Below are 14,024 nucleotides of genomic sequence, written 5' to 3' on the forward strand. Positions count from 1 at the left end.
AATATTGCCTTTGCACAGCAACTATGGCACTAAAAGAATGTTACACTTTCAATGTGAATCTAAGAGTTTGAGTAAAGTCATATGGACCAACATCTACTGCTGCATACAGTCACGCAGCACAATTCGCTGCAGTGCTGCTATGCCAATTACACCAGGTAAAGATCTTGTCCTGTATTTCTAACATAACAAATAATGTCTGATTACAGTTTATTTCAGGAGCTGTCTGGTCTTTGTCCATCTTTTCTTTCTTTAATTCTCTTGGCTTTGTCAGTTGAGTCCTTCTCTAATCTACATGGAGACCCTGTCTGTGATCAAGTCGTTTCTGTTGATGTATGGCTAGTCCTTGTTCCACTTTAGTAGTTAATTTATTGTCTATTTGAAAGCTCTTCTAGCTTCTTGGGATTTCTTTCCTTTCTGAAATCAGTAAGGAAAAAATAAATGGAAGACACTATGACATTCAGAGACATCTGGAATTTATCCTTATAAACTGATTTTGGTCATCACTTCTGCTTAAAATGATTTAAAGCCTTGCCTTGTGTAAGAATCAAGACAATTTACTGTTTCTAGCTCTAGTTGGTTCCCCCACCACTGCAGCTCATCCAGGTATGTGATTCTACTTCTCCTGACTTTGGTAACAAAGCTCTTCCCTCGGTGGAGCAGGGTCAAATATTATAACAATATTTGTATTTGAAATTTAATAATAATAAATGCATTAATTATATTAATATATTAGTAGTAGTGTATTAATATAAAATGCACTGATTATGTAATATATTACTATAATAACCTAAAATAATAATAAACTTAACTCGTAAGAACAAGATGCTTTTTCTGGACCGAGTTTGCACTGCACACCATGTTCCAGATGAAGCACAGGGTACATTAGTGAATGAAGATTGTTTCAGAGCTCGATCTACTTTTTCAGATATCGGGACATCGATGAGGAGACAACATGTTCATTATCAAATTGCCTCAGCAGCAAATTACACTTTAGGCTAACTTCTGTCAGCACTTTCTCAAGTATGAAGCCAAAATGACTTAAATGAATTCAGTGATGTTAATTTGGACTACGTAGTGAGAAGTTTGTGCCAGATCCCATGTTCAAACCATACAGACATCACTGCAAACACTTGAGCTTCTAAGTGGCAGATACACAAGACCTGGATGGAGGTGCTGAGCTATGTGTACTGAAACGAGCTTAAGCTGTTTTAGATGGATTTATACACTAGGATACGTACAGTAGGAAGTACATTTTGGCCTCATTTTTAGAGGAGGATCATAGTTTTGTAGTAGTAAGAGATAGGCTATATCCCAGCTTCAAAAAAGTTTTCTAAAGAAGTTTCAAATTGATTTGGAACAGTCAGATTTCTTTTAAATATTCCAAAAGTATTATGCACAGGAGGACAAGAAGAGATTTTGGCCCATAATATCCACAAGCTCTGTAGTACGGAGTAGAGCTCATGTTAATTCAAGCATATTTTCCATATTCAACATGAAATTAATGATGTTTCTGACTTTGTTACCTATCAGAGTAGCATTTTTTGATTTCCTACCGTGAGGAGTTTGCACAGGCCTTCTGTAAATTTTTTTCCCTATGTGAGCATATCTAGAAGAATATACAAGTAAATATATCTGTGAAGATTCCAAGTGGAATTATAAAACTCTGAAGCTGATTTCAGAATTCTGGGCAGAAGTTTCAGCCATTTTTATTCTGCAGGAAAGTCTGAGAAGTTGTGTTTCCTCCAAATAATTTTTTTTTTTTAAATGAAATATATGTCTTATGAGTCAGAAATGGACATTTGCCCAACTGTCACTAAAGGCAATTACTTTCCTCAGGGAAAGCATCCTGCAGGACTCCACCTCTCCTCTACCATCTGTTTCAGATAATGAGAGCCCAGGGAAGAACAAGAGTTGTTATGGGCTGTGTGTAACTCCTTGAAGTTTTTGGAGATAAACAGCCACCTTTCATCTCTGGATATGTTTGGAAAGAAAAGAAAAACAAAAGAAAAAACCAAGTTTCTTCATACAGCCAAACCAAAACAGAGCTATGTGGCAAATGGAAGCTGTTGTTAGATGGAGCTGTATTTGAGGGAAAAAGTAGAGAAGTTGAGAAGATTAGAAGAACGTCCCATTACCCAAGCACACGGGTAACACAGCTTTGAGGAGAAAGCTTTCAGACAGAATTCTAAATGAAAGAGTCAGATAAGAAGCACAAGGAAATAATTGCTTAGGTTCAAGAACAGGACTTTTTACTTTTTTAAAAGATAAATAAATAGAACTGCATCAAAATACCTAACTGCAGCAACAGTTTTTTTTTAATTAGATAATTCACTACTCATCTGACAAAGGGGTAGCATATGAATGGGTGACTGAGAAGTCTACATCGTCACGTGTGCAGCCTGGTACATGCTAATACCAAACCCTAGAAGAGATCATGCTCTTGGTCTGTGTGTCCTTTCACATGTTTCTAGGAGAAAGCAAGGGGGGTGAATCAGATAGATTGAGTTGTGAAAAAAATGGTAATAAAAAACTCCCAGAACAAGCCAGAGCATAGGGAGGCCAGCTGAATGAAGACAGAGAAAGAGAAAGGCGAGATATCGGAAGGAAGACACAGAAGCAGTTCTAAGTTTCAGACTTACGATTGGATAGTTACTTTTGGGAAAACAGGCAAAAACGTAGAGGCAACAAGGGTAGATATCCAAGATTTTGAGGATAAAGATGCAAACCTTTCTAAAATATGCTTGTACAATCCCAGTGAAAAGACTGTTGCTACCTCATTGCTTAAAGGGGAGCTGGGCTCTGCAGGTCAGCACTGCTCTGGATTTAACAAAAGACTATTTAAAAAAAAAAAATTAATAGCAGCATGAAGTGAATCTTGACTTTAGGTAAGATCTGTTGAGATGTAAAAGCAATGAAATCTAAGCCAATCTTTCTTTTTAAGAAACAGTGCATGTTGTCTAAAACCACAGTCTGTAGTCACAGAAGGACATGGACAACAGTGACAGCTAACTCTGTAACCCCACTCCTGGGAGGTTTGGAAGATTTCAGTCACAGTCCGAGATGTGAGAAGTCCCACATTAGCTACAGAGTGTGAAAGACTTGAAATATTGGACGGTCTCGTGTTTTCTATGAAGGTAACTGTCACTTTGTGTAATGCTCGAGTGTTTGACAGGAAAGGTTGGAGTTGGTTCTTAGGTGCACAGGGCAGCACAGTCTGGAAAAAAAGAAAGCGTGGAAAAAGCTATACTAGAGAATAGGATTGCCCATTAACTAGAGTGCAGAACAGGCCTTACCCCAGCTGGATTTTTTGTCTGAGGAAACTCAATGCAGCGTTTGTTATTAGCTGCAGTCCCCACATGCAGTATTTCCGATTAGAAAGCTTAGTCATATTGCTGTATGTCCTAGACCATCTTTCTACCAGCCGGTAGTTCTGAAATTGGTTTCCAGCCACTATGTGATTTCTGGATGGTGATGGTGGCAGGAAAATGGGACCAAATTTTGCTTCCGTTTACTGCACTGACAAGTTTTTTAAACAGTTGTGCTTAGTTCATGCACACGTTGCACTTGTGTTTGCTTTCCAGGATCTCATGAGGCTGTTTAGTCTTTTTGCTTCCTCTATAGCTCTCGAGTGGGAATTTACCTCTCCTTATTCAGCGAGGGAAGGAGTCACCACAATGCATTTTTAGCTCAGGGCTTTTTTTTTTTTTGCTTTTCTAGTTGGTATTTCTGGGGAAATATAGCCAGCTATACTGGCTCAGGGGATGATCAACTCAGCTATAGCATGCCTAAACACTGGGAAAAACAAGGTGATACTGGGAAATGCTCAGGCAGCAATTTCAGAGTGATTACCATAGCCTGTGCTAGGAGCTGAGGAAAGCAGGAAGCAGCTGTGCAGCTGCTGACAGCATCTAGACCACCTCTTCATCCAGCACAAGCAGCCACTCAGTCACAGTTTTCAGCTGTAGCCCGAGATGTTCAATTGCTGCCAGAATTATCTAGACCAACACAGGGAGATGCCAGTCAGCCCTTTACTTTATACGTCTCTTTGTTCACCTCTAAAGTGTACGTAAAGGTCCTCGAGAGCAGCCACTGAGTGAGGCAGTTCCCTAAAAGGAGTTTTAGTCACAGCTGTGCCAGAGATCCTTCCCTGAGCCCACCTTTCAGTATCACAAACACATTTTACCCAAGATAAACATCAGCTGCAGCCAAAATAAAAGCCAAGAGAAAAGCTCTGAAAGGGGCACAAAACCCCCATAACTCTTACACAGCTCGTTATATGGTATTAGCAATACCCTATCTGTAATTTATCCATAAAGGTAATGCTAGCTCTCAGTGGATCCCAGGTGAGGGGATCCTGGATGAGCCTCCTTTACTTGAAACAGTCTTTCCATAGCATGCCTCATGCCGGTAATACAGCAGCCAATGTATGGGTTGTACTTACCAGGAAGTCCCTTGCATCCTTCTAGTCTTGTCCTGCTCAGATGCACCATATTTATGTCATTTTCCCTCAACAAACAGGGCACAAAGCAGCTTACAGTAAGGCCTCTAGATGAATAGACTTAGACTGAACAATTCTCCTCAGTGTAAGCAATGCCCTTGGAGCAGAATTTGAGACAATGGTTTTGCGAAGAGTTTACTTTGGCCAGTTTTGCAGCCTTCCCTGCCCACCTTGCACCCTCCCATCTCTGTTAATTACCCAGAGTCAAATCAGTAACTGTTGCTCAGAGGTTCTCAAGTGTCACATATGACCGCATTTCTTCATTGCCATTCCTGCTGACGACTGCCTCTGTAAATGTACTGCTAGCCTACTGTAAACCACTCTCCCATTTTGCAATAGCAGTTAATCTGCAGTAGAACCAGGCAGTAACGACATATAGCATTCCCCATGGCATTTTTTCTCCTCATTCAAATAAAACTCAAGGTGTTGTTGCAGTATCAATACATCGTGAAAACTGTACTCCCCTTGCTCACTTAGCACTGCTTTTTTGAGGGAGACAGTCTGTGGTAGACACCTCATTCCTGACATTTTCTCCCAGCTCCTGCAGTCTACCAGCCCGTAGGTTTAATACCGCAGCACAGTATTAGCACTTACCAAACTCCTCTGTTTAGCAAGAGTCTTACTGGGTAATGATAGAAATAGCAGAGTAGTAAAACATGAGAATTTATGATAATATCTCATTATTATATGTCTATTGATTCACACTTCAGTTTCATGAGAAGAAAAGCAATGTTTGTCATGCTCTGTTCAGATGATTTACTAGCTAGCACCACCTGCAGAAAGATATGTTAAATGGTGAGAAATAAATCTACTACAATGAGACACAGAGAAGGGAATTATTTATCAAATTAATACTATAAATAATGCAGACAGAATCCATTCACTCCCTCCCCCCTGCTTTATGGCAGGAAAATGGATTTCCAGGCAGCCCCTGCTCCAGACACTGGGGTCAGCGCAGCATCATTAGAAGAACAGTATTGAGGTAAGTTTTGGGATCGCTGACCAAGATGTGTAGGTACAGAACTGGAAGGTGTTTTGAAGCAATACCAATTGTTCTGTTGCTTTTCCCTAGCTATTAACTTAGCTTTCCATATTATTTTTCTTATCTTTCAGGAAAAACTGTTCAAATTATAATATTCTCAGAAAACGTGCAAGATCAATGTATCATCAAATCCTGTTCATAGTTTGCTTAAGAATCAGTTCTCATCTTTTAAAACAATGTTTCTTAGGAAGATGCAGGGAGAGAGAAGGGAGAAAATTCAGAGACGTGGAGAATAGTCTTAATGTGCAAAATTATTAATATCCTGGAACAGAAGACACTCACCCTTTATTTCAAAGGGTGAGGAGGTAGGAATGGTGAAGACTGGATTTTTTTTTTTTTAAGAGTAAATAAATAAAAAAAGGTAAATAAATAAAGAGTAAATAAAAAATTAAGAGTAAATAAATAAAAAAATAGCCTAAGAAATGCTGCATTAGAAGAGAAATCTTTGCAACATGCAAGAAATACAAATTTATATCCCTCTACTGATTTTAATCTCTTAAGTAGTTATTGCCACTAAAGAGTGGGTTCAGCATGAGTTTGAAGTGAATTAATACTGTTTTCTATACCCGCTTTCTAAACATTTTGCCAAATAGGCCTGTCATTCCCCACACTCGCTATTCTGGCACCCCTTTCAGCTGCCCTGCTGCACTGCCAAACCCCTTCTCATGTAGCGATATTTCCAACAGGGCAGAATGGCCTTTACTTACTGAAAACTGGAAGATGCTTATGATTCTCAGATTAATTTTTCTCTGCTGCAAGCAAAAAAAGCCCCACTGAGATATTGTGTTTTCTTAAAGATATTAATATATGGTTACTGTAGGGGATAATATTTTGATGAGTTGTTATTTCGTGACTTTACTGATTGAAATTATATTTCTGTCATTTGTGATCTTTCACATAGAACTAGTCAAGTTACTTCGGCAAAAAAATGCATACAGATATATCAAAGTTTCCAGAAGAGACCAATGCATTTTTATAAACCAACATACCAGACAGAATAAATATTTTGCTTTTAGTTTTCTATCTACTCAGTCAAAAACAACAATATTTCATTAATTCAGTAGTTGTGTGGTCTTGCTAGTTCCAGAAAATTGTGTTTACAGTATACTTATTTTTACTTTCTGCGAGAGAAGAGAAAGAAAGCCACTGTAGTATACTTAGTTCAGCCCTTCTGGAGAATCTGTGTTTTAAAGCATGGAAAAATATAGCAGAATGCATCTGGATAAACTCGCTAATGTCTCAGAAAAATTTGCATCTTTGGCTAATCTAACTAGGATTTCAGCAGGTCTGTGATAAAACAGCAGAGATTCTTCAGTCAAATCTACCATCCTGAAGATGGTTGCAAGGAAAAGATAAAATTAGGCCTATTAAATGAAAGTTTACTTCCCAACAATAGTTGCAAAAGCAAAACAACCCCACCCAATAAGTAAAAACAGTGATAATATTTTTGTAATCTCAACACTTAAACAGCACAATGACAAAATATTACAGCTGCTTCATAGAAACACAGAAATTAATACCTTAATGGTGTTTCCAAACTGAGTAAGAGCTACTTACCAACAATTTTAGAGACTGTTTCCTTGCATATTTAATTAATGGAGACTTTCACTAAGGAATACTGGACCAAGTTGCTGTGGTTTTGCAGTCTAGTAAAATAGTTTTACCTTAGCATGTGTTTGCTGTAAGGAGGATGTACACCTTCTGTATACTGATGTACAGTATACATCGAGGACATATTCAAGGTACCTATTGCCTCTCCAAGCTAAGGGCATTAAAGAAGCCCAAATATTTATCCTGATAGAGAAGAAATAACAGAAATAATTAAAAAGTAACATGGGAACCAAACAAGCACAGAGAACTTGAAGCCTTTTGGATATTTCATTGTGAACATGCAGAGAGCCTATCTGGTCCTTACAGAATACTTATAGTTTTTCTCAGCTTGTATACAGTAAGTATTTTTGACAAATCCATAAATTATATTTCTCTCTTCAAACAAAAGAGTGAACACAGCAAGTGAAAATCATGCTAAGGACCTTTAACTTGCAATTACAAAAAAAAAAAAATCAGATGTTCAATTAGACAGATAAAGTTAATGCTGTAAAATAACCAACTTTTTTTAAGATTAGTCTTCTCTTTCCAAAATAATCCCCTGTCAGCCCAGAAAACAACAAAGATCATCTGCACCAAAATGGCTTGGAATTACAAAGATTTATAAAAGCAAACTTTTAGCCATAATAATGAGATAACTTGTCTTTTATCCATATATTTTCTTTAAAGTTGTTCCTCCAATGAATGTAATACATGAAGAGAAAACAACATTTCCTAAGGCAAATTATATAAAGTCCAGAATTTTATTCTGGCTTTCAAAACCACCTACAACTAGCTAAACCGTAACATTTTAAAAAATCCTTGCTTTCCTTTATATCTAGTTTTGAACTTGGGTATAATTACCTGGTCAGTTCTCAAAAGTTCCTACCTACCTGCCTTCCTTTAATTTGGATCCATTTTTGCCAAGATGTGTTTTCATGTAATAAAATATTTGAAATGAGTGAGAATGCAGGTTTGTCTGTAAAAGTGCCTATTACTATTGTGAATAATTCAATGATTTCAACAGGGAGGCTATAACGAGACAAAGGAGTACCTTGCTGCATACTGTAGCCAGGCAGAACTGGAGTTGGGATGCCCTGAAAACCTGTCTTGTAATCTCACAGATGTTTCTGTTACAACATTTCAGCCTGGTTACTGCAGAGGATTGGTTCTTCCCTTCAGCAAACTTGAGAAGAGAGGCAGGAATGTGCCCTAATTATAATTAGAGTGGTGGTGTTATAGGTAGGAGAAAATACAATGTCATTGCAGCTAAGATGTATATTCTGTGCAAAGCTTTTGCAGTAATAATTTCTCTATAGACGATTTTACGAAATTGAGGGAGAAGTCTTCATCATTGCTCTGGCTCCTTTCTCCCTCTCTTGCCCGCGCGAGGTCTCCATGAGCAGTGACACGTGTAGGCTTGTGCTGCCACTGGAGGCTGGAAGGCCGGGCCAGATGTGGGGCTCTCAGTAAAACCAGCTACATTTTCTGACGTCATTTTGGGCTTCTACCACTGAATTGTGTAAAATGGACTGGGAACTTCCTCAGTTCTCACAGCAACCCAAAATGCAATGAGTACAAAGGACGTGAAAACCACCAGAATCCTCCGCTTTCCCGTAGCTTCCTCCTTTGTACGGGACCTCTGAGAATTATCCCATTAGCCATGATCTAATTGCCTCTTAAGAAATATTTCCATTTATTTCAGTGGTATCTGGATCAAGACTTTTAGTTGCTCCAGGACATTTCTCATCTAATTCATCCACTTTTTTAAAAACAGGAGAAGCTCTGATTTCTCCAGGGAAAAAGAGTCATGACCAAATGTGCATCAAAGCAGCCAGAAAAAGCCAGGCCAGAAATGGAAGAAGAAAAATGAAGAGTTGGCTTCTAAAGAACTGGATAGATTTATGAAATGTACTTCATCCTCTTTTGATGGGAATGTGCTAAAAATACTCAATGAGCTCAATACATTACATTAAATAAGTTTCTATTGGAAGTAGTCACATCTTGTTTGTCATGGAGAAAAGTGCTGCTATATACAAAACAAAATAGTTTTCTGCCTGAGAAAGCCAAATCGTTTCAGCAATAAGAGTCTGGCACATGGGGTGGGGAAAAACAAATGCAACTAAAACTCAAAGATAGAGCACTGTACAGATTTCTACCACATTAAACAATGTAGAAGAGCATTCATTTATGTTTACCATGCTTGTGGATTGTAACATCGATATTAATATTCAGGGATTGTGAGTGATACCAAATGTATTTTGTTGTACTACACAAAGAAGTTTTCAAGCGAATGGTGGCTCTGGGGATGCTTTCAGGGCTTCTGTTAAAGAGATGCTATGCACCTGGAATGGGATCGAGAAGGGCAACAATAAAAGACCGATTTTTGTAAAAGCATTCTGTTGTACTAAGTAAATGCCTGTTTACTTGTTAACATACGCATGGTTGGTTCTCCCTAACCTTTTAAAAAAGCTGCCTTCAGCTATGCTTTGACAAAAGTTAAGGGACAGAATTAGAACGCACATGTATTACACCACAGTTAATTTACAAATATGACTGCTTTGCTTTAATGTAATTTTTGTGATCTGCCAATTTATAAAAAACAATTTTCTCTCATTTTAACTCAAATAACAATAAAAGGCTGGAGAATTTCCATAGCACTTTGCTTTTTGTCTTACTGGCTAGCCAGACTAGACTGAGAATTACATTTGTTATTTTTTTAAATGTGTTCAAGAAGTGTTATTTCTGCCAATGTTTGGTTATAATTAAAATAAACCCCTTTGACTTGACAAAAATTAAATAAGCAAGTGTTAATGACCACGTGTCCCAGGGAAAATTGATTCAAGGGATCATTCCTTAAATATGCCTTTGAACACTTTTTTTTTTGAGCTTCTCATATTCATTTCCACTCAGAGTTTCTAAACTGTGCGTGGTTATGCAATTCACAATGCAGTGGGACACACTATTCCTGAAGGTTATCTTCTTTAAAGGTACATCTCGATGAGCACTTGCCTTCTTTCCATAGCTGTATGATTTGTGATAACTTAGTCTCCTACTTGCAGTTTAACCAAAACGCTGCTGGTAAATCATCCACTGACTACACATGCCGTTACAGCTTTGATTTTCTTTGTTTAAATTAATATACAAGTTCACAATAGTTATTTAAATAAGGAGCCAGGAATACCAGCACAGGCCAATTCATTACTTATCAGCGTGAGATAAATATGGAATGCAAATCAACCCATGTTAAGCCTATGTAAAACCTAGGACAGAGAGCCTAACCCATCTTCTGCTCACTATCCTGACACCCTCAGCTAACTCCTGTAGTCGCACAAGAGAGCACCGGAGTAGCATATTTTCATTGTACTAGGTCAGCAAGACTCTTTTCAGTACTTCACTGATAAAACTAATCACTGTGAACTCTGCATTTGAAACAAAATGAGACTTATAATTTCCTTTATTTCCTAAAGTGAATGACACAGCAATGCTTTTTATTTGGTTAACCTTAAGTATTTAAAAGGAAATGGAACAGTTATTGTCAATGGCCAGTGGACCAGTTCTGGTTGAATTACGTGAGAATACAGAGAAACTCAGCTGAGGTCAAAATTACACTAGCAAATAATATTATAACTGGACCTAATCAGAAAGGGAGATGATAGATCCATAAGTATAACAGTAAAAAAAAAAGTCCGTTTCTTCTTTTAAAAAACCCAAACCTTAAAATAAAGGGCAGTGGTCATACTCTGAAACTAATTTTTAAGCTTTATAGTCTCCCTTGCAGGTCCATTTCACAAAGGCAATGAAACAATTTTACTTAGATGAATTAGACTGTCACTTTCCTTGTTCATGATGTTGTGTCAAAACCTTAACTTCAAGTGAAACGGAAAAATTATACATCATATGAATAATTTAAATAATTTTTAAAAACCCAAATAAACAAACACTACCAGTGACACCTTTCTGTGAAAATTCATGGGCTTTTTTAATGCTGCTATTTTAAGCTTAAGTGAAAATTTATGTTTTGGGAGAAATATAACAGAGGGCAAAAGAGTCAGAAAGATCTTTTAGCTGTTAGGAATCTACAATTCTAGATAGATAGATAGATAGATAGGTAGATATACACATAGCACACGCATCCATCCCTCATAGTTTAGAATGGTACTGCCTCTTGAAAAGAGGGCAACAAATATATTATTACCTAATAAACGTGTTTCCTTTAATATCTATTCAATTCCCGGAATCCTGCAGAAATTATGAGAATATTTTAGAATAAGTTGCGGCATCATGGACCTATAAAGTTGCGGTTCTGCCTGATTTTTTCACAAAGAGTTTTTCATCCAGGAGTTTTCAGACATGTAAACAACACAAGGAATATTGGGAACTACAAAATACTGATACTTTGTCATACAAGATGAAGCTCATTTTTTTTCCTACTGTAATTGTCAGGTCTGTCACCTGTCTCAAACCAATGCACAAACCCACGCAGCAACTAGAAGAGTTACTCAAGGCTAAGTACATATTCAAGACTAGCAAATAATGCATACAATATTTTAGAGGATTAGAGAAAAAGGGCTGATCAAAAGAAGTCAAGAGATAGACGGCCTACTGGGATAACAAGTTGAGCTTTCAATAGTTTCTGTAGCCGGTAGTACAAAAGCAGTACATGGACCGGCCTTACACCGAGATAATCCAAGTCCCTGGGCTGTAGGTACAAGTCTAGCAGAGTGAATAATGCCAGAAACAAGGCTCAGACTGACAGTTCTGGATCTATAGAAAATGCCTTTCTAGCTCTGTTACCAAACCTGTTCTGGGATGTGACAGAGAGCGGTTTGCATTTTCACAGGGCTGCTTTATGGTAGTTATCACTGCATTTGTCAATTTTAATAAATAAAATTAATTTCCTAAAAGCGTTGCAGAACCCTTGAACTTTCACTATGCGCCCCAGCCTGTCTTGTTCTCCATATGTATTCTTGGGGTCAACAGACAGCTGAGATATTTGGTGGACCAGCCTACTACACCTTTATTATATCTCTTCTGTCCTTCCCTCATCATCTGTTTTTTGTCCAGCTTGAGCTGTTCTTTACAAACTTAAAGCCTTTTCCTAGCTGCCCCCTTGATGCTAGTGTAAAGTTCTTGCTAAATTAGCTAGTTTTATTCATATGACAAAGTGATTAATTTGCTTCAGACCTGAGCAAAAAATAAATACAACGATAAAAGAAGAAAGATTTTCTTATTATCACAAGATGCACTGCTGAAAAAGTTACGTGAAACCACGAAAAAACATATCTATGTATAATATGAAAACAGTCAGGTGTTCTTGATAATTTTAATAGATAAAAGTGAATTTTATATATTATTTCAGTCAGCCGGAACTTTCAATATGCAAAAGTCACCAGAAGATTGAGCTGGAACTCTATATATTTTAAGTCATATATTTTTCCTTGATGAGATCTAGTAAAACATAAAGACGGTTAACATAAGAGACTATTTCACACAAATAGCTTACCAAGAAATACAAATACAAGGAAATTAAGCTCTTCAAGTTGTAAGTGGCCTGCACTGAAAATGTTGTGTGTCTTTGGTTGTAATATGAGTCTTATTTGTAAAAAAAAAGTTGCTGCCACTTGCATTGCAAATGATTCAAATTTATACAGCAGACTAATGTAGTAGAAAAGGAAATAGGGTTCTCCTGTATTAGGTACTGAGTAATATTATGCTTTTAAAATGTATAAGCCCAGAGGGATATTAAAATGTTAATTTGGATAGTATTTAAAAGGTAATTACTTTTATACAATAAAATAAGGAGTCTACTGAATACTAATCCCTGTGTTGAGCTTTCTTTGAACTAATGCTACAGAAAATAGAGAATCCATTTAAGTAATTTTAATTTAGGTTCATAGAAGACATTCTCATCTACAAAAAACTCTGATTTTTTTCAGCTTGACTCATTTAAAATCCTTACTGTATCAAAATTAACATTAAAGGAAGGTACCTACACTTGCTGGATAGCACTGAGCTGAAAGAATGAGAGATGGGAAATTTTAACGACTCTCCTGATGAAAGGGTGGTCTGGTTTGTTCAGCACAAGCACTGCTACAAAGGACACTGGCTCAGGCCCTACCGAGCAGGTTGAGAACGATCGCTCCTAAGCAAAAGCCGATTTCATCTAGTCAAGCCTTTTAAGGGAAGGGCAAACACTCAAAAATTTTAGTTGCATTTCAGTCCAGAGAAGATTGCTCAGACCAGAAGGGATATTCTGTCCAATTTCTTGTCTAAATATGGATTTGGATTTGCTTCTAGTTCTATTTAAAGAAGTCATATTGCGTATTGTCTAGGAAATCCTCTGACATTAGTCTTGTTTATTAAAAATGGATGACCTAACATTTTTTTTAGAAAATCCAAAGACATTAGCTAGTGTAGTCAAAATTATTTTCATTTATAAACAAATAATTTTAAATTTTAAATTATAAACAAATAATTTAAATTTTATCTTACTTTCATTCACACCCATTTTATTTGTTTCCTTGCAGGGGTGCTTATATGAATACTATATAGTATTGTTCTTTTCTTTCAAACATTTTTTCCCACAATTTACAGACCACTTTCAGAGTTTTTACTGATACTAATAGTTCAAAGGCCACAGGCTAGGAAACACTGATCTACAACCTCTCAACTCAAACATGCTTTAGATAAACCAGACCTTTAGAGTACATACTTGACATCTGTATTATGCCTCTGATGACCTATTCAATCCACAGAGAGCATCCATCTTGGGACATCCACAGAAAACAATATTCAGACATTTTATAATAGGTTTTGTTTATGCAGCTATTTTCTTCCTTTTTTCTCTGTTGTATCAATACTTTTTTCTTTAGTCAACATCTTCTCCTATAGTTG

General features: G+C 37.1%; 1 long non-coding RNA gene across 1 annotated transcript in view; it reads right to left on the minus strand.

Moving 5' to 3' along the window:
- LOC127017989 (uncharacterized) overlaps positions 1-14,024 on the minus strand; it is a 124,919-nt gene that overhangs the window by 5,986 nt on the left and 104,909 nt on the right. The gene's annotated exons all lie outside the window — the stretch shown is intronic.

This window comes from Gymnogyps californianus, chromosome 6 (genome assembly GCF_018139145.2).
Source record: "Gymnogyps californianus isolate 813 chromosome 6, ASM1813914v2, whole genome shotgun sequence".
Classification (NCBI taxonomy): Eukaryota; Metazoa; Chordata; class Aves; order Accipitriformes; family Cathartidae; genus Gymnogyps; species Gymnogyps californianus.